This window comes from Callithrix jacchus, chromosome 13, assembly GCF_049354715.1.
Source record: "Callithrix jacchus isolate 240 chromosome 13, calJac240_pri, whole genome shotgun sequence".
Classification (NCBI taxonomy): domain Eukaryota; kingdom Metazoa; phylum Chordata; class Mammalia; order Primates; family Cebidae; genus Callithrix; species Callithrix jacchus.
This window is the reverse complement of record NC_133514.1, coordinates 12,232,143-12,259,704: the sequence shown is the minus strand read 5'-3', so window position 1 is coordinate 12,259,704 and position 27,562 is coordinate 12,232,143. Positions and strand designations below refer to the sequence as shown.

Sequence of the window (27,562 nt, the reverse complement as noted above, 5' to 3'; positions counted from 1 at the left end):
TTTTTTAGCTTATACACAGTCTCAGTAGATTTCCCACCCACCTCCAACTTCTAAAGGCGTCTCCCAAATAAGATCAAGGGTTTAAAGTAGCTTTAACTCAGGCTGGTAATGCCTTGATAACCCTAGAAAAAAGTTGAGAATTTATTTTCCTGGTAGCTTTATAAGAAAGTTTTATTATTATTATTATTATTATTAATTAGCTTTTTACACAAGATCTTGCTCTGTCACCCAGGCTGCAGTGGCACAAGCGTAGCTCACTGAAGCCTCGAACTCCTGGGCTCAAGCAATCCTCCCACCTCAAACTTTTGAGTAGCTGGGACTGCAGGTGCGCACCATGCTCAGTTCATTTTTTATTTTTTGGAGAGATTGGGTCTTGCTATGTTGCCTGGGTTGGTTTTGAATTCCTGGGCTCAAGTGATCTTCCCACCTTGGCTCCCAAAAGTTTGGGATTATAGGTTTGAGCCACCATGATGGACCTAGGAAATCTTTAAAAGCAGCCTCACTAGAGAGAATTTCCTTGAAGGCAGGAGGCTGTTTGTCCTTTTTGGTATTCTTCCCTCTGCTTCTTCCCCACGTTGCCTTGAATATTGTGGATTGTCATAAATGACAGTAAATAAATCTCATGAAAGATTTTGAGTGCTTATTATAGCCAAGTACTTGTACTTTATATACGATCTCTAATTAAATCTTCCCAGTAACTCTGAGAGGTAAGTAATATCACCCAGTTTTACAGATGGGACTACGAGGGCTCAGTGAAGTCAAATGACTTGTTCAAGACCATGCAACCAGTAAGTGCAGAAACAAGACTAGATCCAGGTTTGTGGGATTACAAATCTTTGTCTTACCATGGTCCCAGAATACCTCAATCAGAAGCACAGAGTAGGGGATGCGATTTGTAGAAATGCAGATTTCTAGGCTCGACTCTCAAGAGATTCTGATTCAGCTGGTTTGGTGTGGGACCCTGGGATCTGTGGCCTCTCAGGAACATGCTTGTTGAAGTGTCTTGCACATCATCCTGGCTTCTGTGGTGATTAGGGGTCTAGGTCTTCATGTCACATGGCTGTTGTTTACATACCCCAAAATGGTTTGAACCTTTCACACCCAGACTTTCCTTGGCAACACCAGCTGTCTACACAGCAAGAGGAGTTCTTAGGCCAGGCATGGTGGCTCATGCCTATAATTCCAGTACTTTGGGGGGCTGAGTCAGGAGGATTGCTTAAGCCAAGTTCGAGACCAGCCTGGGCAATATAGTGGACTATGTCTCTACAAAAAATTTAAAAATTAGCCTGGTTGGTGGCCTGTGGTCCCAGCTACTTGGGAGGCTGAGGTGGGAGGATTGCATAAGCCATGGAGGTTGAAGCTGCAGTGAGCTGTGAATGCATTACTGCACTCCAGCCTGGGTGACAGAGCAAGACCAAGTTTCAAAAAGGTGAGAGAAAAAAAAGAAGAGTTCTTGTGTAGCACAAATATGCACTTTACCGCAGTCTCCTCCGAGGCAAGCAGCATCATCTGTTTCCTGGAGTGGCCCCCATTTTATCTGCATCAGTATTAATGTCCCAATCACACACAGTGAAAGCTCTCAAAATATACCAAGGACTCCCTCAGTACCCTCTGGCATTGTAACCTGTGCTCTTGTATATTTTCTCAAGTCGGGCACTTCTGTCAACCTTAAATGTCAATTCTGCATCACTCTATAAAGGCGTGGCCACAAAGTCTCAGGTAATGTGGGCTTCTTCCTTCCTATGAATTCGGGAATGTGACTTTAGGAAGAAGCTTAGAGTCTGAATAGAAGTAAATGTTGACCAGGCACGGTGGCTCACGCCTGTAAATCCCAGCACTTTAGGAGGCCGAGGTGGGTGGATCACGAGCTCAAGAGATCCAGACCATCCTGGCCAACATGGTGAAACCCTGTCTCTACTAAAAATACAAAAATTAGCTGGGCATGGTGGTGCACGCCTGTAGTCCCAGCTACTCAGGAGGCTGAGGCAGGAGAATCGCTTAAACCTGGGAGGCGGAGGTTGCAGTGAGCTGAGATTGCGTCACTGCACTCCAACCTGGTGACAGAGCAAGACTCTGTCTCAAAAAAAAAAAAAAAAAGAAGTAAACTTTGAGGTCCTTCTGCTTCCCAACTACCCCATGCCTGATGGAGGAGAATGGATGTTTTTGTCCTCTCCATCAGGGGGCGCTCATCCTCTCCAGAGACCATGGCTGCCATTGTTTGACAGCTCCAGTAACTCCTAAAACATTTTACAACTGTGAAATGTATCATACACATCAAAGAGTGAGTAAAATGCGTGTGTACCATTGGAGGATGATAGTGTCATAGAATAAACACCTGTACATATTCCTCACCAGGTTAGGGCACAGGATGTAAGCAGACCTTTGACTCCTGGCACGCACACCTCCTGTTACATCCCCTGCCTTCCTTCCTCCCACCAAACTCCCTTCCCAAGTTCTGGTGTTAATCATTCCTTGATTTCCTTTATATTTTGCCACTTACATATGAATTAAGTTATCTCATATATTTCATGGCAGAGGTTACGTAACCATCATGGACCCAAGAGCCAAACTGCCTGAATTCCCTTCTCAGCCCTATGACTGATTGGTCGTGCAATACTGGGAAAGTAATTTCTCCTCTCTGTGACTCAGTTTCCTCATCTGTGAAATTGGAGTAATATCAGTTCTTACTTGAAGGTTGCTCTGTGAAGTCAATGAGTGTATGTTGCAAGACTTTATAATGGGACACGTACATAATAACATCATGACAATAGTTCTTGTTATTTATATTAAGCTGATATCTACCTTCCTGCAGATTAGTACTTCTCAAGTATCTGTGGTGAAAGGTCTTTAAAAAATATCCTTTAAAAAAATCCTTTGTGGACTGATAATATTTAAAATAAAGTAACATTGAATAATTAGAAAGTGAAATAGGTATAGGGCAGGGTGACTTATGACTGTAATCCCAGCACTTTGGGAGGCCGAGATGGGACTTGAGATCGGTTGGGAGTTCGAGACCTGCCTGGCCAACATGGTGAAATCCTGTCTCTACTAAAAATATAAAAAATTAGCTGGTCGTGGTGGAGTGTGCCTGTAATCCCAGCTACTTGGGAGGCTGAATCATGAAAATTGCTTAAATCCGGGAGGCAGAGGTTGCAGTGAGCCAAGATGGTGCCTCTGTACTCCAGCCTGGGTGACAAGAGTGAAACTCCATCTTAAAAAAAAAAAGGAAAAGAAAAGAAAAATGAAATAACCCAGATATACAGAACTCAAACTCTATTTTTTTTTACTGTTAAACAGAAATAAAATTATGATATCAAATTGTTATAAGTGTTTTTCAATGATTATTTTAAATTTCTGTATTTTCTTGTCATGAACTGGTAGCAAACAGCTTGTGGACATCCACCAGCTCACAGATACACTTATTTCTGGTGTTAAGGAATCTTTCATGTAAAGACTGGAGAACTGCATATCTAAGTTCTGATTTTTCTGACAGAGGAATAACACAAGAACAAACTTCTAATTTTCTGAATCATTTTTTTCTTTTTAAGAGACGGTCTTGCTCTGTCACCCAGGCTGGAGGGTGGTGGTGCGATCGTAGTTCACTGCAGCCTCGAACTCCTCCAAGCGTTCCTCCTGCCTCAGCCTCCCAACTAGCTGGCACTACAGATGTGCGCCACCATACCTGTCAAATGTTTTTATTTGTTATAGAGACAGGGACTTAGTAATTTGCACAGGCTCGTCTTGAACTCCTGGCTTCAAGTGATCCTCTTGCCTTGGCCTCCTAAAATGTTGGGATTACAGGTGTGAGCCACGGTGCCTGGTCTGATTTTCTGACTCTTGAATTCGACTGTGGGCTCTCTGAAGCTATCTGCTGCTTCCTGTTCTCTCTCCAGCAGTACGTCGAGTTCTCTAAATGTAGGGGGCATTGGAGGGTTCCTAAGATAGCTGTCGAGACCCATGTATGTTATGAGTTGAACCACATGAACTTGCCAACATTCTACTCAATTTGACTTTATTTCTTATTTTATTTATTATTATTATTACTATTTGAGACTCATTCTGTTGCTCAGGCTGGAGTGCAATGGTGTGACCTTGGCTCACTGCAACCTCTACCTCCTGGGTTCAAGCAATTCTCCTGCCTCAGCCTCCCAAGTAGCTGAGATTACAGGCACACGTCACCACACCCAATTTTTGTATTTTTAGTAGAGATGGGGTTTTGCCACGTTCGTCAGGCTGGTCTCGAACTCCTTTCCTCAGATGATCGTCCTGCCTCTGGCTGCCAAAGTGCTGAGATTACAGGCGTGAACCACCGCACCTGGCCATCTTGACTTTTAAAAAGGCAATTTCATGTGTTCCAATCTGCTATTTAGGTTTCCTAATCAGAACTGTTTGACCTGGGGCTGTATATTGCCCTCTCCCCATATATCTGTGGACTAATTCTTATCGGGGACTGAAGTCCTACCATTTCTAGGAGCTCATAGAAACCTCAAGTGTTGGGTGAGGAAGGATGGCCTGGTGATCTCCTACTGCCTGTGTCCTAGCTTTCAAAGTTGCTCCCAGAACCCAAGGCTGAGGAGTGGCCTGCCCTGACCCCAAGGCATCTGTCAAGGAAGATCCTGTTGTGCCATTTAAAACAGATAAAACCCGGCTGAACATAACCCTGGGGGTTGAAGTCAGGACTCCAGGTTTCTTACCCAAGCTCCACTGTACATTTGCAGCCTGGGTCGTTATGCCTTCTCAATACACAGTTTCTGCGGTGACCCAAATGCAACCACGTGGGACTCAAATCAGGATAGAAATCAGCCGGTAGTTCAGAGCTGCTTCTGAATTAGAAAGTCTATTTATTTTACTGTGCGTTTTTAAACTAGTAATATTCAAACAAGACTAGGGGTCAGAGGCTCTGCCTACCTGATGTGAAAATTACTATTTTTAATTCTGACAACTGTAGGGGGTAAAAAAAAAAAATCACAAAGTCTGCTTGAATGTTAGTCAAAAATAGTCCATCTGCTGACCCTGAATTAACATGTATGTTTTCCAGGGAGCCCCAAGAGATGACTTTTATAGTCATTTGATCTGAAAGAAGGAACATGTCAGTTTCTGCCTGCCTGAAATCGGCCTTACAAGATTCATGCCTGCCACTGGCCCTCAAATGAAGGGACAAGCTGCCAGCGGCGGTCACAGGTTACTGATCCTGCATTTGGGGATGTGGGCCTGAGAGGGGAGCCTGGCCGCTCAGTGACAGTGGCCTCTGCCTTTCATGTCCCCTTTCTGTGCACTGCTATGTGCTCAACTGTGTCCTCCTAGAGTTTGCATGTTGAATTCCCAACACTCAGGACTGTGACCGTATTTGGTGATAAGGGCTTTAAAGAGCTGATTAAGTTAAAATGAGACCATTAAGGTGGACCCTTCCAATGTGACTGTGACCTTATGAGAAGAGGAAGAGATGCCAGAGGCACAGCACCAAGGGCTGACTGTGGATGAGGCATCAACAAGAGGGCCTCAGAAGAAACCAAGCTTCCCAATCCTTTACCCAGACCTCCAGCCTCCAGAACTGTGAGACAATACATTTCTGTTGTTTAAGCCACCAAGTCTGTGGCACTTTGTTATGGCAGCCCAAGAAAACTAATATATGCACACACATGCTTAGATGCATGCATGTGGCCACAGCCGTAGAGGCACACACATAGAGACACAAACAGATATCACCCACAAAGCCACCATGCAGACCTGTGTTCACTGCCATACGCACTGCCAGGCACTTGCTCTGCTGCTAGCAGGAAGAAAATACAAACAGAGATTGTAAACTCAATCTCAGCCTGGTTAGTGGGCAGTATCTCACAAAGGGTATAAGAGCGGGAAAACAAGCACGAACAATGGTGCAATTCAGAAAAGCGGCAAGAGGGCTGAAGCTGAGACAGGAAAATGGCCCAGGCTGGTGCACAGGAGAGTCATTTAGTGGTAAGTGCTTTGGTTCAGGTGGTAGATGGTCTGCCTTTCAAAGTAGCTCTGTGACTTTGGGAGGCTGAGCATGGTGGTTCACACTTGTAAGCCCAGCCCTTTGGGAGGCTGAGACGGGTGGATCGCTTGAGGTCAGGAGTTCAAGAGCAGCCTGACCAATATGGTGAAATCTTGTCTCTACTAAAAATATAAAAATTAGCTGGGCGTGGTGGCATGTGCCTGTAATCCCAGTTACTCAGGAGGCTGAGATTGCAGTGAGCTGAGATCACGTCACTGGCTAACGGAGCAAGACTCTGCATTTAGAAAAGAAGAAAAGGCAGCTCTGTGACGTCGGGGACATCTCTTCACCTCTCCAGATCTTGATTTTTCTATTGGTAATAATGAGGAGTGAAGCAGTTCTTGAACTTTACCTTGCATGGGAATTACCTAGGATGCTCATTAAAACACCGATTGTTGGGCTCCCTCTCTGGAATTTCTGACTATGTGTGTCTAGGGTGGGGCTCGATGCATTTCCAGTAAGTTCCTAGGTGATGCTGATGCTGCTGGTCCAGGGACTACATCCTGAGAACCACAGGACTAGAGAAACCCTCTGGGCCTTATCAGGTCTGAAAGCCTGTCGCGATGGGCAGACATCAAGACTACATATAACGGTTACTGCGGTTCTCAACCAGGGCGATTTTGCACCGCAGGGACCAGTTGGCAATGTCTGGAGATATTTTTGATTGTCACGCTCTGGGGGAGCTACTACTGGGATTTAAGTGAGTAGAGGCCAGGGATGCTGCTAGACATCCCACCGTGCACAGGACAGCCCCTTGTGACGAAGAATTAAATTATCTGGTTTAAAACACCACTAATGCCCAGATTGAGAAACCCTGGTTTAAATGATCCAGTTCATCTAGGTTTGAGTTTGCGGAAGATTGGTAGATGTTGGAATACACCGTATGGAAAGATTGATGACAAGTTTTTATTGCTCTGAAGGGAAAGATCTATACAAATGATGCAAGATTCTTTGAGCTAGATTCCTCTTTCCAGATTTTTTGCTCTTTGCCCCAGGACCTCACTCAAGGCTGGACAGGAGATTATGGTTCTTGAGAAGCTTGCAGATTTTAGATCCCAGGGAAGCCTCCTGACAAAACATAAGGGCTGACTCCCAGCAGGGCACATTTTCAAAGCAACATCCATCCAGGACCGGCAAGGCCTGGCTGCATTAGAACGGGACTGGGTGTTGATTGCATTGTGTTTCCCTTCTCTATTTGCTTCCAATCCATGGGCTAGAAAATGAGGGCAGCCCTTGTGGATTCTGATTAGAAGCTTCACAAATCAAGCCCCTAAATTTGCAGAACGTTGTAAGCCAGAAAAGGTGTGTGTGTGTGTGTGTGTGTGTGTGTTTGAGAGAGAGAGAGAAATTTTGGATTTTGTGTGTATGTGCATGTGTGTATAGTGAGAACCACATATTCAAACCATTCCCTATTTCTGCACCTCATCCTGCCAATTACAATCTGCTTGGTGGTGTGAAACTGACAGCCGGCAGCAGTGATGGAGACAGGAGGAACGGTGAACAAGGGCTTTGTGCATTCTCAGCTTTAGAGAGAATGTTCAGTGGGGCAGACAGGCATGTAACTGGCAGGTTTAGGAATCAGTAAAAACCAAGAACTGGAAGCCCTAATTTATTGTCTGTTTCAATACAAGGCTGGACACAGGCTATTTAATATAATGCATTGTTTACAAATGGAGGAGAGTGGAAGTTATTGATGCATTACAAATGCAGGCAAATGCATCTCATAAGCCAAGGGGTAGGTAATAACAATTGCAGAAGACTAAATTTGACTTTAATCCCCTGAAGAATGGCATGCATACAGCTTAAAATGATAAAAGCTAGAGGGGGTGGGGAGAGGGGGAAAGAAAGGAGGGAGAGAAGGAGGCAGAGTGAGACAGAGGCTGAGAGACAGAAGAAGAGAAATGCGAGCTGATTTTTCTCCTGGGATTGTCTATTTCTTGATTAGGAAATAGAGTGGAAATTGAAAGAAAAGATTTTTGAAGACCTTGTTTTGATAAACAGCCTCATGCTTGGCAGGGTGTTTTTGGTAGCAGGTCTGGTGTCTGCGTGGTCAGGCAGCTTGGAGCGATTTACAGACCTGCCAATCCCTTAGATAATCCCAAAGACAGAAATAGAAAACAAGTCCTAGTTTGACCAGTGCACGTAGCCTGGTCTGTGTCATTCTCCTGGGGTCTTTAAAGCCATGGCCACAGTGGCTGGCTGTACACAAGCTTGCTTGGTCTTTGGGGTTAAAATTCCTCCACTGTTGACACAGTGCACGATGCTTTGAGCAGAGTAGGTGTCCTGTGAATGCTGGCACCATGGACATGGGGTGACGCAGGCGCCCACGAAGAAAGAATGTGTCTGGACTCCATATTTCAGTCTCAGCTGTGAAAGTGACTTCAGAGTAAGCAAAAGAGAGTCAGCTCCCTGCCCACGCTGAAATCTCTCTGCATTATTTATTGACAAAGGTGTCCAAATGCAGAGTGGAAAAACCACATGATAGGGCACCTCCTACCCCTGGCACAACCCACTCCTATGCGGAACGGGACTTAAGAAGGATCACCACGTATTGGGTATGTGGCCACTGCTGTGCCGAAATCTCTACGTGGCTTATCTGTCTTTATGCTTACATCCAGCTTAGGAGGTATTAATCATTATTCCCTTTTAAAAGACATAGAAACTAAGGCACAGAGAGGGTTCACAGCTGGTAACTGGTGGAGAAAGGAAGAACTCAAACCCAGGCAGATTGACTCTGCAGGCTGTGCTCTTAACCATCAGGGATGATCTTCCTTGAGTTGACGTGAAGTCTGCCTCTCCTTCCTCCCTGCGGGATCTCATTGCAATGGTTAGTCTCATGCGATGGTGTGTCCAGTGCTGGATTTCCATTATCAACATGAGTCACATTTGCCTGGTTTCTGGATGTGTTTGCAGGGTACCATCTGCCTTCTCTGGTGATCCAGTGGCAAACAGAGGGAGAAAGGAGATTGGCACTGGAAGATCTTTCTGTGACAGCTTTCTAACTGTGACAGCCAAGTGCATCCAGCCTGGGTCACGGAGCACAGAGCGTCCCTGGTCATAACTGCATGAAGTCACTATTTGTGGATCACTCTGAGATAAATGAATGAACTCACTCCGGAGAATAAGCAGTGGTCTGGATGACCCCATCTGTGTGCTTAGGCTGGTTGAATCTTGAGGACAGCCAGTAATCTCACCTCTCTAGGCTAACCCCAACATAGCAGGCCCTGAGCAAACATTTGTCAACTATCTGATCTGACAGCATTCTGGCTGAGAGCAAGGCTGCCAGCCCATGTCCTCAGAAGGGCTGAGCCTGGAGAGAGAACACGTTTTTATTTAGAAGCTTGATCTTGACCATTTGGCCATGACTTTGGGGTAAATAGACCTCACAGCCTGGAATCCTATTCCCTTGCAACTGGCATATATTTTTGTATCCATGTGTCTTATGCGTGTCTGCCCAGGAAGGGTGAAGGGGCCCCTCCTAGCTTCCTGTGGGAACTTGTGGACAGGTCACCTTCTTAATCTAGGATAGAAGGGCTCCCAGGATGTTTAAAAGAGAGAAGCTAAACTAGTCCAGACAAAACATATGGCATGCCCCAAACCAAATGGATTATTTCCTCCTCTTTCTGAGTGCCATTTCTGCTGAGTTCCTATCATAATTTTTGCAGTCACACAAGGTTGAAAAATCAGAGGCATCTTTGCCGTCTCTTATGACTCTCACATCCAGTCAGTTGCCCAGTCCTAGTTACTCTGTCTCTGGAATGTCTCCCCCTAAAAAGACCTGCAGGTAGTTTGAGTCTTTTTAGCACTCATTGGATCAACTGTAGTTGATTTCCTAACTGGTTTCCTTGCCTCCAGCTGTTAACCCACTTTGGATGCTCCTAATTCTGCACACAGGCAGAGAAAGAACTTCCTAGTGCAGTGGTTTTCAAACCGAGCCCGAGGAGCGCTAGGGTTTCCCCGCCATGTGTTAAGGCCTTTTCAATAAGCCAGGGACCAGGGCTCAGGTCTGCAGGAGTCTTTTGGGGCCCTCACTGCAATTTAACCAGTTTCAATTTCTGTTTTTTTTTGAAATCTGAAAAATAAAAAGACTTAAAAGGCCATAAAGGAAGAGCTGTACTTTTAAAAAATCTCTTTCAGGACTTTGATGTGAGATTCCACGTAAGAAATGTGTTGCTAAGGATTTTGAAAACTGTCGTCCAAAACACAAGACCCTACTGAAGGAGCTCTGAGATAAAATCTTTGTCTTGACTTGAAAGCTCTCCAGGCAGGGTTTGGGAAGCCATTTACTCTTGGGAAAGTTACCTCCTTGGTTCTCAAAGACTAATGGGACCTGGGACATTTGGATTTCTTACAAACCAGGGGTAGGGGATAGTCAAGAGTAAGGAGACTTGAAGGGATGATTGGTTAAGTTGGTTCATGCTCCAGGGTTTGTTATCAAATCACCGGAAAGGTAAAAGTGGAAATGGTTTGAGCTGAAACTGAAATCTAACAGGAGAACCATCAAGACAGCCCCACAGCACACCAGCATAGGGCATTTGTTCCTCTGCAGTCGCTAGGGTGATGTGCACCTTTGGCAGTCTACAGAGGGAGATGATTCCCAGGGAATTCTTGTCTCATTTGTATCTTACAAGCAGAACCAGAGGACAAAAACACAGCTCAAAGAGAACATAAGAAGTGCAGTGTGGCCGGGTGCGGTGGCTCACGCCTGTAATCCCAGCACTTTGGGAGGCTGAGGCGGATGGATCATGAGGTCAAGAGATCGAGACCATCCTGGTCACCATGGTGAAACCCCGTCTCTACTAAAAATACAAAAATTAGCTGGGCATGGTGGCGCGTGCCTGTAATCCCAGCTACTCAGGAGGCTGAGGCAGGAGAATTGCCTGAACCCAGGAGGCGGAGGTTGTGGTGAGCCGAGATCGCGCCATTGCACTCCAGCCTGGGTTACAAGAGCGAAACTCCGTCTCAAAAAAAAAAAAAAAAAAAAAGAAGTGCAGCGTTTGGGGTCCAGCTTTCTTTCTGGTCTCTGAAATGAAGTGTGTAAGGTTTCTCAAAGCTGGACTCAGGTATGCTCTGCCTCCAGCCTCAGCTAAAGAGTCAGCTCTGCCTTTCCAAAAGGAGCAACTGATCCCTTGAGAAAGTTGTGGCCTTTGTTTGGGAGTTTTCTGATGTTGGCTGTCATGCCCAAGACCAACACTGAGGCTGGGTGAATACTTGGAACAAATCAGCCGCTACATGTGAGAAGAAACCTAACTGCATCCTTTACGCAGGATTCAAAGCAGGTCAGTGTGATGGCAAAGCGTATGTTCTTGCCGCCATAGCATGCCATGGAGTTAATTTAGACGCTGTGAATTGCTATATGAGTGTTCAGTATTGTTAGTATTATTATTTTCTTAGTGTCTGAGAGGGCATAAAACTATGGTTCTCAGAGAAGAATGAGGCTGTATTTTAAAAATGATTTTACTATGCCTTCTCCAAAACAGATTTAAACTGGTTCAGAATAAGAGACATAGAGCTAATAATACTCTAAACCATTAACCCAAGAGTGAGATGACAAGAGCTAAGTCATAAAAGGGAGTCAGGAAGTATTTATCAATCAGAAAACGTAGGCTTGTCCGGACTTCTAAGAGTCCGCTGTGAGTATCTTTTCCAAAGTCAGTCGTTCAGCAACAGAACATCGGAAGTGGCCATGGTGGCGCTATCTACACCGTGGAAACTGGCAAATGTTTCAAACCGGGAGTATTTTCCTCCAGGTGAGCTGGTTATTAGACATTTGCCAGCACATAATTTGGCTAACAAATGCTACTACAAGCTAGTATGGTGTGCTTTTGGCATTTAGCGCTGCTGTCCAAGGGGAGCTGGCTCCCAACTACCTGCATTCAAGGGAAATGGGTTCCACTGTGGTTGCTGGTGGCTGTGCTGATGGTATCACCCAATTGGGTGAGCAGCTAAGATGAGGAGTGTTGTTTCAGAGACTCTTTGTTTTCAAGGAACAGAATCCATTCAAGTTAGTCTAAGAGAAAAGAGAAGGCCGGGCATCGTGGCTCACGCCTGTAATCCCAGCACTTTGGGAGGACAGGGTGGGCGGATTGCCTGAGGTCAGGAGTTTGAGACCAACCTGGCCAACATGGTAAAACCCCATCTCTACTAAAAATACAAAAATTAGCTGGGCATGGTGGCAGTTGCCTGTAAACCCAGCTACTGGGGAGGCTGAGGCAGGAGAATTGCTTGAACCCGGGAGGTGGAGGTTGCGGTGAGTTGAGATTGTGCCACTGCACTCCAGCCTGGGTGACAGAGTGAGACTCCTGCTCAAAAAAAAAAAAAAAAAAAAAAGAGAGAAAGCCATCAGAAGGATATAAGTGTCTCTCAAAGAACTCAAGGACAGAATACATTCGTAGGTCTTAGGAATGGCTGGAACCAGCAATTAGAAAGCCCTTAGACAGGAAAGCTTTCTCTCTTCTCCCTCCCTCCCTCCCTCCTTCTCTCTCTCTCTCTCTCTCCTCTCTCCTGTCTCTCTCTCTCTCACCAATGCATATTCTCATCTGTTTCTCTCTGGGTATCTGCTTTATTTTTGCTTTTTACAGACTCCATTTCTCAGTTCTACTTCCATGTAGACCTGATGTAGTCTTCCCAATCTCGATCAATTTCCAGCTTAAGTATTCTCAGGAGGCTAGCTGGAACTCCTGTATTTCAAAGATCACTTCTTACAAGAGAGAATCTGATCGGCTCAGCTTGGATCAGGTAGTTATCCTTGATCCAGCCAGTTGTGGTTGAAGGGATGAGGTCACTTGCCATTAGTGCTCAGCAAGGACCCTGAGAGAAGGCTCCCTGAGATAGGGCAAGGTGAGGCAGAAAGATGAGTGTCTGTGCTCAGCATGCATTCATATCCCTTGGTGGTAGCACCAATGCTAAAGGATGAGGATACTGAGTTCTGGAAGGTTCTGGAAGACATGACATGCTGTATTTGTTATTCTCCTCTGAATATATATAGTAATTTCCTATGACAAAGAATGACTTTTTTTTTTTTTTTTTTTTTTTTTTTTAGTGGAGTCTCACTCTGTCACCTAGGCTGGAGTGCAATGGAATGATCTCAGCTCACTGCAACCTCTGCCTCCCGGGTTTAAGCAATTCTCATGCCTCAGCCTCCTGAGTTGCTGGGACTGCAGGCATGCACCACTAAGCCCAGCTAATTTTTGTATTTTTAGTAGAGATGGGGTTTTTCCATGTTGGCCAGGCTCGTCTAAAACTCCTGGCCTCAAGTGATCCATCCGCCTTGGCCTCCAAAGTGCTGAGATTACAGGCTGAACTCTGTACTTAATCTTTTTTTTTTTTTTTTTTTTTTTGAGACGGAGTTTCGCTCTTGTTACCCAGGCTGGAGTGCAATGGCGCAATCTCAGCTCACTGCAACCTCCGCCCCCTGGGTTCAGGCAATTCTCCTGCCTCAGCCTCCTGAGTAGCTGGGATTACAGGCATGCGCCACTGTGCCCAGCTAATTTTTTGTAATTTTTAGTAGAGACGGGGTTTCACCATGTTGACCAGGATGGTCTCGATCTGTTGACCTCGTGATCCACCCACCTTGGCCTCCCAAAGTGCTGGGATTACAGGCTTGAGTCACCACGCCCGGCCCTGTACTTAATCTTTAATGTCATATTTCTGGTAATATAGTCTATATGAAAGGAAAGAGAACAACAGCAGGAGATAGGGAAAAGAAAGAGCATTAGCAAGGAACCATGGCTGTGAGGAGAAAATACCAAGCAGTCCTGTGGCTTGGGCGCTGTCTCTAGAGGGTCAGCATGGAATTTGGCCAAAACAGATATAAGTCAGATTTAGGTCTCGAGCATTGAGGCCTGATGCAGCATCCATTTATTTTATTTTTTTATTTTTTGAGACAGGGTCTCTGTTGCACAGACTGGAGTGCATGGTGTAATCTCAGTTCACTGCCATCTCAGCCTCCCAGCTCAAGCTATTCTCCCACCTCAGCCTCCTGAATAGCAGGGGCTACAGGCATGCACCACCACACCCAGCTAATTTTTTGTATTTTTAGTAGCGGCAGGGTTTTGCCACGTTGCCCAGGCTGGTCTTGAACTTCTGAGCTCAAGCGATCCACTTGCCTCAGTCTCCCAAAGTGCTGGGATTACAGGTGTGAGACACCTCGCCTGGCCTGATACAACGTTTATGGATGAGGAGACTCTTACTGTGATGGTGCTATTTGCCCACTTTTCCACACTGATAAAACAGGCAATAGTTTAAGGAGAAAGAGTCTGGGCCACCTTGATTGTGCTGCTTCCCAGGACTCTGAGCAGAACACCTTTTCCTGGGGAATGGTGGGGGAGACGCGGTTGCACTGGGCGGTGTAAACGTATTGATTGGTGTGTGACAAATGCCGATATGTGTTTGTGATGCAGACATCACCATCACTGGTGTCACTGATTGCACACTGCCTCAGATGCTGTTCATACAGAATTTCTCATTCTTGCTGCAATCTTGCAGCATGGATGCCTGTGTTACCATCTTCAGACAGACAGCTGGGGGCCTCCAGAGAGCCAGAGCTGAGTGCTTGGCACATGAGAGGGCCAGGAATGGGATCTCTCTCTCTCTGGCTTTAAGGCCCATCTTCCCTTTTTTTTTTTTTTTTTTTACTTTTTTTTGGGGGACCACATAACACTCCCAGAAACAGAGTCAGACACGAGAAAAGGAATCAAACGCAGAGTCATCTGCAAAGTTCCCGAAGAAAGAAAAGAAGGATTGTTTTAAGGACTTCTTTTCATTAGGATTTCATTTGTGACTTATTTTCATTTCAGCTTCTATGTGGTGAGGAATATTTACCTTACTTGAAGCTGATACTGTCAACAGTTACCACAGAACAGGTAATGTGAGGCCTTTTGAGATCTCTCTTTGAAAATGAACATAGAAACAACACACACTGGGGCCTATAGGAGGTAGGAAGGAGGGAGGAGGGAGGGGGCAGGGAGGGGGGGAAGGAGGGAGGGGGAGGGAGAAGCAAGGGAGGAGGGAGGAGGGAGGGGGAGGGAGGAGGGAGGGGGAGATGGGGGGAGGGAGGATGGAGGGGAAGGAGGGGAGAGGGAGGGGGGAGGGGAGGAGGGGGGAGGGAGGAGGGAGGGAGGGGGAGGAAGAGGGGAGGAAGGAGGGAGGAGGGAAAGGGTCAGGAAAAACAACTAATGAGTACCGGACTTAATACCTGGGTGATGAAATCATCTGTACAGTGAACCCCCATGACACAAGTTTACCTATGTAACAAACCTGCACATGTACCCCTGAATTTAAAAGTTAAAAAAATGGAAATATATGCATATATATATTTTGTATCTTCGAATAATGGGTTCCTGATGATACACATTTCCTTCCTCCAATTTAGTTCAGTGGGCAGGGCATGTCCAGGCAAGACAGCGGCAGACAGAGTGAGGAGGCCCCAGGTGGAGGAGGCCGGGGAGGTGCAGTGGTGAACACCACCACTTCTGGGGTCATTAGCTGCAGCAACAATGCAGAGTAGAGTGTTCACTGTGATTTGTCGTGGAGAATGATTTGCCATGCATTTGCCTTTTTAGCCTGTCTACGTCCCCTGTGAGTAGAAGGACTTATTTTCATTAGGATTTCATTTATGACCTATTTTCATTTTATAATGGCAATGTGATGGCATTACCCAGTTAGCTGAGTAGCTAAGATGAGAAGCATTGTTTCAGAGACCCTTTGCTTTCTTTTTTTTCTTTTTCTTTCTTTCTATTTTTTTTGAGATGCAGTCTTGCACTGTTGCCTAGGCTGGAGTGCGATGGTGTGACCTCGGCTCACTGCAACCTCCGCCTCCTGGGATCAAGTGATTCTTCTGCCTCAGCCCTCCGAGTAACTGGGATTACAGGTGCCCACCACCACACCCAGCTAATTTTTGTATTTTTAGTAGAGACAGGGTTTCACCATTTTGGACAGGCTAATCTTGAACTGGCCAGGATTAGAAATTATGTATGAACAGCATTTGAACTACAAGACATACCTTTTTGGATTTTGAAGAACAGAAAAAACCTTTTAGGCGGGTTGTCCAGAAAACCAAGAAAAAGGCCGGAGTGGTTTGTTGCTCTGGACTTTGACATCTCTGCAGTTGGATGCCACCATATTCTCATGCATGTGAGATTCTAGGTATTCTGTATATATTAAGATCACCGGAGAACTAATTTGTGTCATTTGGAAACCATTTCAATCACAGAGTCAGATATTGTAGGAAATATTAAAAATCCTCACTTGGAAATGAATTCTTCATATCATGTTTAAAAAAAATCGTGGTGGCCGGGTGCGGTGGCTCACGCCTGTAATCCCAGCACTTTGGGAGGCTGAGGCGGGTGGATCACAAGGTCAAGAGATCGAGACCATCCTGGTCAACATGGTGAAACCCCATCTCTACTAAAAATACAAAAAAATTAGCTGGGCACGGTGGCGCGTGCCTGTAATCCCAGCTACTCAGAAGGCTGAGGCAGGAGAATTGCTTGAACCCAGGAGGCGGAGGTCGCGGTGAGCCAAGATCGCGCCATTGCACTCCAGCACCTGAGTAACAAGAGCGAAACTCTGTCTCAAAAACAAAAAAAATGTGGTAAATACATATAACTTAAAATCCACCATTTTAACCATTTCTAAGCATATAGTTCAGTGGCACTAAGTACATTCATGTGGTTGTGTGACTGTCACCCCATCATCTCCAGAACTTTTTCATTTACCCAAACTGAATCTTGGTACTTCTTAACAATAACTCATTTTCTGTCTTTCCCTTCCCCACAACCCACCATTCTTTTTTTTTTTTTTTTTTTGAGATGGAGTCTTGCTTTGTCACCCAGGCTGGAGTTTAGTGGCATGATTTTGGTTCACTGCAATCTCTGCCTCCCAGACTCAAGATATTCTCCTGCCTCAGCCTCCCGAGTAGCTGGGATTACAGGCATTCACCACCACACCTGGCTAATCTTTAAAATTTTTTAGTAGAGATGGAGTTTCATCATGTTGGCCTGGTTGGTCTAGAACTCCTGAGCTCATGTGATTCACCCGCCTTGGCCTCCCAAAGTGCTGGAATTACAGGTGTGAGCCACTGTGCCCAGCCCTTGGCAACCATCATTCTACTTTCTTTCTTAAAAAAAAATTTTTTTGAGATGGGGTCTCACTCTGGCCCGCAGGCTGGAGTGCAGTGGCAGGATATTAGCTCATTACAACCTCTGCCTCCCAAGCTCAAGCAATCCTCCTACCTCAGCCTCAGTATCTGGGACCACAGGGACGCGCCACCATGCCTGGCTAATTTTTTTGTGTTTTTGTAGAGATGGGGTATTACTATGTTGCCCAGGCTGGTCTTGAACTCCTGAACTCAAGCGATCTGCCCACCTCAGCCTCCCACAGTGCTAGGATTACAGACGTTGAGCCAGTATGCCTGGCCTACTTTCTCTATGTATAAAGTTAGATACTTAGACTACTCTAAGTATCTCATGTAAGTGGAATCATACAGTATTTGTCCTTATGTGACTGGCTTATTTCACTTCATGTCCTTAAGGTTCCTCCGTGTTATAGCATAGCTGAGAATGTCCTTCCTTTTTAAGGTTGAATAATGTTTCACAGTATGTGTCTACCACATTCTGTTTATCTGTTCCCAAAAATTGTCTAATGAAATGAACACTTCGGTTGTTTCTACCTGGAAATACATTTCAAAATGTTTTAGCTGAGAACAAATACTAATTACTGATTCACAGAGACAACCGTTTCAAGTTTGCATATAGGACCATCATATATAGTGTGATAGCAATGCCGTTTCACAGCTCCAGGATCCAAACACTCCTTAGAGGAGTGTAGTCGGGTTCCTCATATCTACATATTGTATCTAGATCTAAAGGAAGTCGGGGTAAAATATTCTACTGGGATAGATTCTGTCATCTAAATATATTTGATTGCTAATTATAGATTCTGCCTACAGTAACCAACCCTCTGCCAACTCCTAGAAAGTAAAAGGTATGTTACAGCAAAAATATGATTGATTACCTAGGATCCTGTCTCCTCGAAACTTACATGGTTCCAACTGACTCTCTGATGCAATTACACTGTTATGCCAGAGTCAGGCATGACACAAGATGAGCCGTGATCAGGACACATTTGCCAAGTGCGTTCTAACACAACAGAGGGTGCCAAAGGGTCAGAAAATCAAGCCTAGGGCTGCAGGCAGGCAAGACGTGTCAGAGGCAGCAAGCCACCAATGTTTTCGCTGTGTTGGGGAAGAGAAACAATTTTCATTTGGGTTTGCAAATTGCTATTCCTGTCCAAAGAAGAAAGATGATACGTTCCCAATCTTCTTTTAGGAATTTTGGGGAACACAGAGCTTGCAGGCAGAGGTACTCCGAGAGAGACAGAAAGCCACAGTCATCATGTAGAAGAAAAAGCCAGCCCTGAAATGGTGAATTATTGACAACTGGGCATTCGGCAGAGAGCACTGGAGGGAAAGTAGGCACTCTTCTATAACCACAGCAGACGCAGCCACTTTCTAAAATCCAGGGCCAAGAGGCAGATATTTTCTGCAATTTATAATAATGACACTGATATCAGGAAGTAACCATTCTGGCACAGACTGGCATGGAACAAGAACAGCCTGGGACACAGAGACTGCAGAGGCTGGATAACATGGGAAGAAAATGAATCCTATGGGAGGAGACAAAGGCAACTCCTCGTCACATCTGACTACGGGGCTTCACCAGCTCCTTAATGCCGGGAGACTGGAAGTGAATATCAGAAGCCTATGCATACTTCTTATTGTTTGTAGGATTATGTCCACATTAACTGCATAATGAAGCATGTGTAATTGTCATTCTATGGCGCACAGTTATTGACTGGCAAACCAATGTTTCTGTTATCTTCATATTGCCTTGAGTTAGGGAGCCTCTCCAGGGGTTCCCAAAGACTGATCTGTGAAGCAGCTGGGAGCTTCTGACTTCTGCAGGCACCATTTGGCCCCTGAACATTGTCCTAAGGGAAGACATTCCTAGCATGGAGTCCTCCTGTCTGTATGTGCTACATGTGACTCAGCTCTTGTTTCCGAGTTGATAATCGCTGCAGTTTACTGCCTTGATATGTTTCTAGGTTCTCTTATTCTTTTTGGTCTCTCCAGTGCTTTCTCAGTACGCCTAAAGATCTCAGGAGACGTAACACAGGGGTGGGAAGACATAAACAGTACCAAGAACTGAGTTCCTCCACTGGGTTTTCTCTGAATAGAAGGAGAAGGACAAGAAAACAAGAGAGAAGGCATAGAAACATATTTTTTTGGTGGGTTGCCACTGCCAAAAAATTACTCACATTTGTAATTCCAGTACTTTGGGAGGCCAAGGTGGATGGATCACAAGGTCAGGAGTTCAAGATCAGCTTGGCCAAGACGGTGAAACCCCGTCTCTACTAAAAATAAAAATATTAACAGGGCATGATGATGGGTGCCTGTAATCCCAGCTACTCAGGAGGCTGAGGTAGGAGAATTGCTTGAAACTGGGAGGTGGAGATTGCAGTGAGCCGAGATCATGCCACTGCTCTCCAGGCTGGGTGTTAGGCTAGTCATGATTAGGCTAGTGATGGGAGCTGGGGAGAGGCCATTTGCACTGCCCAGGCAGAGTGGCCTGGGTGCAGGACCAGAGGGCACCTGCATCTGTCTGCAGGCCTGCAGGTGCCCCGTGAGGTACTTCCCTTCAAGCTTAGTAAAAAATATATTCTTTCAAGTTGTCCAGATGCTCCCTCCAGTGTTTACAGACCCTGGTGCAGATAAATTGCTTTGCTAAGAGGACATGGGTTATTTTTCTCTGCAAATTCTCTTTTGTGGGAAACAGGAGGGGAGGACATAGGAAAGCTGGGTAAGGATAGGCTTATGTTCTGTGGAGTGAGCACCAACTGCCTTTTATTTTTAGTTTGTGGCTCTGGGGCCTGGCTTCTGAGACACAATATTGCTCTAGTTCCTCAAGTTCAGAGTCACCACTGGTTTTCTGGATCACTTCAGATGGGTCCTTTCTCTTAGCCTCTGTTTTGACATTGGTGAATTGGAAAATTCCAGGCCATTTCTTTGTGTGTTCTTCACGGGGGTATGGAACAACCATTAAGGCTGTGTTCTAGAAAATAACATAGTTATTTCAGGGCGGAAAGTCTAGACTTAATTTTCTGTGATGATTTTATCGATTCAAAAGGCCACTTGAGAACATTTTCACTTTGGTCCTCTCTGTTCCATACGACAGAACTCCAGTCCAGAGTCAAGTCTGCCCACACCCCACCTTGTGACACTTGGCTGTTTCTACCAGCCTTTGTTGAAGTGTCTTGTCAAGTCTGAAATCTTAGACCTTTAGGCTCCTGTGCACACCATTCAACAATGATTCCATGTAGATTTGACTGTAATTAAACCTGCTTTTCCTTTACAGTGTTGTAAGATTGACATTCAAGCAGCATAAGTTCTGATTTTTCCCTTGACAGATTATTTTCTTTATTCAGGTAAAGCCTGTGTTCTATTTTGAATGCTGGGAGAATAGAGATTTTCCTTTTTTCCTTCGGAGTTTGAAGCAATTAGAGCCACAAATTAATTTTTCACATTAAGAGGAATGTTTTTTCTTCTGATCTGCACCTGCTCAGCCCCATTTCCGGTTATTTGGAGGCTGCTCCTCTGAAGAAGAGGAAATACTTATGTCGGGACGGAGGGAATCCCTAATGGTTAATCAATAACTGTGGAGTTTTTCAGAACTCTAAAGAGACTCGGCACAGTGTTGGGATAAACCGTGGGATCACTTAGTGGTGTGGGGTTCCTGGAAAGATCCAGAATTGATCATCAAATATCTCCACTTAAATGTCTTTTAGTCACTGAAAATTCAAAAATAAATTTATTTTTCTCCCTCACCTCTCCGCCTACCTCCAAACCTGCTTCTTCTGTATCTCCAGGCTTTGTTAAGGTTGTTTCACATCCACAGTCTTGGAACCAAAGAGTCCCTAGTTTCTCCTTCCTCACCCTCTAGCATGGACAAGGGTTGGCTTCTTACCCACTGTCCATTCCTTCCCTCTCCTATCGCTCACAGCACCCAGATTTTAATTCGTGGAATTACTCCTCTCCCACCTGCATCCCCAGGTATTTACTCCAGCCCTAGCCCACATGGTGGACCCTGATTAGTCCAAGGCCCTTGAACACATCCTTTAATGGTTCTCTCTCTCTTGCCTTAAATTAGCTTAGAGGTTGACCACGGCATTCATTGTGTGGCCCTGAGGAGATTGGTTCTGACTGGTCCAAATAGAGTGAATGGATGACTTTTGTGTGATGGTTGGAGAAAGGAAAATTTCTTTTTTGTTTTGAAGAAGGTGGTGCACAAATATGAGGTTGGGACAAGCTCAGTCCCTTTTACTACCATGAAGAAACCCAGCAAGAGGACACAGCCCATCACTGAGGGAGGCAGAGCCCAGTGGATCACAGAGAAACAGAGTCGGGGCCCAGGGTCCATCTCAGTGAAGCACCTCTGAAGCCCACTTTACTGCTGCACTCTTCCTATTACATGAGCAAACCAGCTTCCTTTACTGCTTATGCCAGTTTGTGTTGAATGTTCTGGTGACCACAAGTATCCTTGGCTAGTATATGCCCTCTGATCATTCACAACAGCCTCCTAATTTTGCTTCTTTCATAAAAATCTCAAGTTCAACCTCTCTCTACTCTCCCTAGTGTCACTAGATGGTCACTATCTTATTTATTGGGACCCAACTTAATTTTAAATGACACCTTTACCATCGAGAAACTTCCTAAGAATGCAGAAGCCCAATAATTCAGAGATTAGAAAGCTGAGTGAGGACCCCCCAAATGATCACATATGGGAGCGTTTTATATTCCACAGGCAGGTCGTCTGTAAATAAGGCCTTTCTAGGGCTCGCTCTAGCCTGGCTTCCCAGCGTCATCCTCCCTGCCCCTTGGTACCTGCCACATGCTGCAGCCACATTGTGTTTTTGCAGTCTCTCAAGTCCCACATTCTTTTAAGACTTGCTATGTTTTCTGTGCCTCTGTACATTCTCCTTCTTGTGTCTGGAAAGAAGTCCCTCCCCCCTCCAATGAAAAGACGGCCAGTCATCCTGCAGTCCCTGTGGAGCCTGGGAAACTTCAATCGGCCGTCCTGGGACAGGCGATGCAATTGATAGGACTAGGGATGAGACTAAGCCGACCCTAACTGTAACCATAATTCTAACCCAAGCTGTTGAGTCAATACAGAGCCTGATATATGAGGCTACAGACAGGGCTTGGGAGGCCATCAGAAATCTAGACAGGCCAGGGGTCAGAGCCAGAGGGTCTAGCAGAGTGATATGGTTTGGCTGTATTCCCACCCAAATCTCATCTTGAATTTTACCTCCCCCAGTTCCCATGTGTTGTGGGACAGTCTGAGAGGAGGTAATTGACTCATGGGTGTGAGTTTTTCCCATGCTATTCTCATAACAGTAAATAAATCTCATGCGAGCTGATGATTTTATAAAGGGGAGTTCCCTGCACAAGTTCTCTTCTCTTGTCTGCTGCCATGTAAGTAGTGCCTTTCACCTTCCACCATGATTGTGGGGCCTCCCCAGCCACATGGAACTGTGAGTCCATTAAAACTCTTTTATATGTAAATTTTCCTGTATTGGAAATATCTTTATCAGCAGTGTGAAAAAAGACTAATACACAGAGTCAACAGAGGTCATTCCACAGAGGCCTGGTTAATGGTGCTGCTGTAGAGGAGATGCAAAACAGAGCATGAGTCCCAAAATTTGAGGCTACAGGTGGGTAGCCCTGGGCCCAGCATGGTTCATTCTAACCAGGAGGCCAGGAGACAGGAAGAGAATCCTCTTGTTGATTTAGGGAGTGATAGGGAGATGGTGAAATGCATTTCTACAGTCATCTTAACCCAGGGGGTGAAGGGGATGGCTTAGAAATCAGAAGTGCATGGGGAAGACTGCTTAGTTTTGTTTCTTATTTTCAAAAGGAGTTTGTGAGACCACTGCAGGTAGCCACCTCTTAGGAGTCCCAGGATCTGGGGATGGGGGAGATGGGATGTGGGATGTGTGGTGTTTTTTTTTCTTCTTTTTTTTAAAGACAAGTTCTTGGGTTCTGGTTCTGTGGCCTGGGCTGGAACACAATGGTGTTCACTACAACCTCAAACTCCTAGGTTCAAGCAGGTCTCCCACCTCAGCTCCCGAAGTAGCTGGCACTGCAGACATGCACCCCCATGCCTTGGTAATTTTTAAATTTTTTGTAGAGACAGCATCTTGCTGTGTTGCCCAGGTTGGTCTCGAACTCTGGGCCTCAAGCGATCCTCTCACCTCAGCTTCCTGAAGTACTGGGATTACAGGTGTGTGCCACCATGCCGGCCAGGATGTGTGTATTTTGAAGAAGCTCTTTAAGTAATTCTGATGTTGCCTCTACTGCCCTTTGTGCCCCAGGATTGTCCTGGGGGTGATCCTGCATCTGCTTGGATCTTTTTTATTCTTACTTTTGGAGATAGGGTCTTACTCGGTCACCCACATTGGAGTGCAGTCGCAGCCTCCTAGACTTAGGTGATTCTCCCGCCTTGGCCTCCCAAGTCGCTGGGACTACAGGCATGGGTTACCACGCCCAGCTAATTTTTTGTATTTTTTATAGAGATGGGGTTTTTATATGTCAACCAAGCTGGTCTCAAACTCCTGGGCTCAATGAACTTGCCTACCTCAGTCTCCCAAAGTGCTGGCATTACAGGTGTGAGCCACTGTGCCCGGCCTGCTTATATCTTTAGCTCTTCTGTCCCCATCTCCTCCCTAGACTCATCTAACTATGCTCAGTTGCTACCTTTTCTTATGCTGTTCCAGAATGTTCTTTTCCATCTTGTCCTTCTGGTCAGCCATGCATCCTGCTCATCCCTGGCATCCATTACAGCATTTTACTCCTAATTCTGTCTCCAAACTTCCTCTCCACGCTCAAGCCTGGGTTAAGCTCCACACTCCCTTTTGCCACCACAATAACTTGAGGCTTCCCTTCAGAACTCACACTTTGCCTTGTTGTTACTGTTTGTTTGCTTCCCTTCTGAAACCTGCGTTTTCATCTTAGGAGCCATGGCTGTGTCTGCTGCATGGTAGGCTCAATGGCTGTGGAAGTGCATGGAAACCTGCCAACAAATGGAATCAAATGGAACGAAGGCCGCAAAGGCGCTTTGTAAACCACAAGGTGCAGCAAAGGTGCAGCCTGTTATTATTATTGCTAGTCACTAACACAGAAACCTCTAAAAGTCTTCAAGTTCTACTTCCTCCTGGATGCCAATCTTGATTCTTTCCCAGACAGAATCAATGACTCCGTTCTTGGAACTCCCTCAGCATGCTGCATTAGGCAGTTTTTTCCAGGATGCTTTATGCAAATTACCATTTATAGCTCATGTGCCAGGCTCCCTCACTAGACAGGAAAGTCCTTTAGGAGAGGGATGGGTTGCATTCATCCTCAGGACCCTTCTCAGAATCCTCCTAAGTGCTTTGAACATTAATATGAGTTGACTTCCTGCCCTCTCCCCTCCCCAGGGCAAATATCTTCATCTGTACCCACCTTCTCCCTTCCAGTCTCAGAAGAAGCAGCCAGCCTCCTCTATTCTATTCTCCCATTCCCTGGAGAGTTGAAGATGAGAGTGGATTTTGTGCTGTCTTTAATCACGGGCAGCTAATGTGTCTGTGCAGTGGACAAATTCAAGAAGTCTCTTTGCCTCCCTGAAGACAGGACTTCATGCTCATGCACTCTTAGTAAAAGGGATGTGGAGAAACTGGGGACTCGTTGGGAAAAGTAGGAGAGAGAACAGAAAATGGGCTGTTGAGGAGAGGACTTCTGGAGTAGCCGAGGGAACTGAGGGAAGATTTGCAGGCATCTGTGCAGCCCTGGAGCATGCTTGACTGAGAAAGGACTGGGCCTGGGACTGGGTGGATTGAATTAGATTGTGTAAGTCTTGCCGGAGCAACCTTCGACGCCGACCTCTGCATCCGGCCTGAGATTTGGTGCTTGCCTGCACCCTAGTACTGTTACCTTGTTTCCTGATCCTGTCTGCTTGTCAGGAGGTAGTGCTGTTTTCCTCAAATATTAGGCCTGTAATTGTGAGAACTGGTAATTGTCCAGGGAGGAGGCAGTGGCTGGAGGGGAAGGGCTGCATTCCCAAGGCCTTTACTACAAACAGAGTCCAGAGGCCCCGGGATGGCAGGGGAGGCAGAAGTTGGCCGGCACGGCAGGGTATCACAGGATACCCTTGCTCCTTCTGGGGCAAGAAGGAATCTTAGAGCTCACACAGTATATCGTTTAATGGATAAGAACACTTGCTGGTGAGGCCTGGAGAGCTTAAGTGATTTACTCAAAGTCATTCAGAGAAGCAGGACCTCAACAAAAGACGCGGGCTCACAGCCCACAGCTTGAGCTTCACCCATGCCACTGCAGCCCGGACATCTGTGTAGATAAATGCACTTCATGAAGGTAAATTCAAGGACCTCCCTCCATCCTGGAGGCCCAAGAGTCCACGGATGGGCAGGGGAGCACTGACTTGGACCAAGATATGAGGTGGGTCGGGGAGGGGGTCACCCTTTGCTCCTGTGGGTTACTGCTCATCTATCTTGTCCAGCAGTTTGTTAGCTCGTTCTATTACCATGGGCTAATTGTCTACTCATGATGAATAGGGCCGCTCTCCTCCTCTCTTCTGCCTGCACGTTCCTCCCTGCCTCCCTCCCCCACTCCCTGTCCCCCTCCCCGCTTCCATGTTTTCTCCCTCCTGGTTTCTTTCTTGAGCACCACTTTTGTGGTGGACATTGTACACTGTGGCTCCAGAGATGAAAAAGATCCATTTCTGTTCTCCAGGAACAGACAGTATAGAGGGGAGGAGAGGAGCAGGGGGCTGGGTGCTGTTTGGGGACTAATCTTGTACTCAAGGGTCCCTTTACATGGAAATAATAGAAGAGAACTTCTAAGATAGCTCTGGAAAGAAAACAAGATGCTCTTAAGGCCACCTTCGCCATTCACTGTGAGAACCACTTACACATGGTGCCGCACACATGTATTTTCCTCTCTTTGTCGATGCCTCCTTGAATTTATTTATTCTTATTTGACCTTCCTCAAACTTTCATCTACATTCACGCCTCGTTACAAACAACAAGCTAGCTGAAAGACCATGCACACAAACACTCCCGTGTGGAATGACAGCCCCTCGCAAATACATGTGACCCCACAAACATTCACGGGGACAGATGTACCCAAAGGATGGTCTGGATATATACGAAAGTGACGCTTGCACACAGATATGAGCAGAACTAAATAAACACACACATAAGTGCATGTATGAAAAAACTGTATTAATAAGTACTGAAAGCTGTTTTGCTTGAGGAAGGTCATTTCAGCGCTTTGTGAAAACAATGACAACAAAACAGACGTGAGGCAGCTCAGCCAGCTTTTGAGGGATCTATAACTCTGACTGCCTTGACTCTGACAGCAGAGTTCATTCAGAGGAAACACTTGGGGAAAACCGGGGACATCAAAAGAAGCAGTAGACACTTGGTTAATCCCCTCAGAGGAGAGGAATCCAGAGTGTGTGCTTCATCTGGGGTCCCTGAGCGCTTTGTGCAAATTTCTGCTAGAAACCCTTCTCTGTGTTGTAACCACTGGTCCATCAAGTCATTTTCCCATTAAACTGTGAGCTCCTTAGAGGCAGCCTGAGTGAGGGAGTCATCTTGATGTTCTCAGCCCCCAGCGCAGTTCCTGATAGTAGAGGTTCAATAAATGTTTGTTGACCTAGATGATTAATTGCTGTAACTATAATGTGTAGACGGGGAGCACACAAGGCCACTCCTTAATTCCGGTGCATTTCCATCAGTGTTAGTCTGTTTTGCACTACTATAAAGGAATACCAGAGACTGGGTGATTTATAAAGAAAAATGGTTTATTTTTGAATCATGGTTCTGCAGGCTGCAGGCATCTGCTTGGCCTCTGGTGAGGACCTTGGGAAGCTTTTACTCATCACAGAAGGCAAAAGGAGCCAGCATGTCACGTGGCGAGAGAGAGTGCAGGAGGGGGGCGGGGGATGTGTTATGCTCTGTTAAACAACTGGCTTTCATGTGCTCTAACAGAGTGAGAACTCACTCATTTCCCTGAGGCTGGCACTAAGATGTACATGAAGCACCTGCCCCCATGACCCCAACACCTCCCACGAGGTCCCACCTCCAATAGTAGAAATCAAATCATGACATGAGATTTGAAGGGGAGAAATTTCTAAACTGTATTTTCCTCTCTGTCAATATGGAAGACAGTGTGGCTGGGATCCCTTAGCCTTTACTTCAACCTCTGTTCCTCTAGAGTGCCATTATTCTAGAGTCTGGGAAGCTAAGAATGACACTCCCTAACTCCCTTGCAGCTACATCTCTGGCTGTGATGTAGATAATATCAACCAGCTGCACTAGGGGGAGACTTGAATTTGGAGCTGAGAAGGGTAGGGGACTGAATTGCAACAATGTGGTGTGGCTTTGGTTTCACTGGTTGCAGTGGTAGCTTCCTGATTTGACCAGGAATTTCCT

General features: G+C 45.8%; 1 protein-coding gene across 5 annotated transcripts in view; it reads left to right on the top strand.

Moving 5' to 3' along the window:
- The window catches only part of MSRA (methionine sulfoxide reductase A), a 509,296-nt gene that overhangs the window by 38,880 nt on the left and 442,854 nt on the right, over positions 1-27,562 (top strand). For 2 of the 5 annotated variants that reach the window (XM_078347105.1, XM_078347103.1), the window contains 2 exons: positions 5,039-5,958; positions 14,815-14,880. The exons of 1 other annotated variant lie outside the window; for it this stretch is intronic. The gene's annotated coding sequence lies outside the window, so the exon portion shown is untranslated. Of the gene's footprint in view, positions 1-5,038; positions 5,959-8,929; positions 11,296-14,814; positions 14,881-27,562 lie in introns of all 5 variants that reach the window. 2 more of the 5 variants (XM_078347104.1, XM_078347102.1) reach the window with 2 other exon arrangements.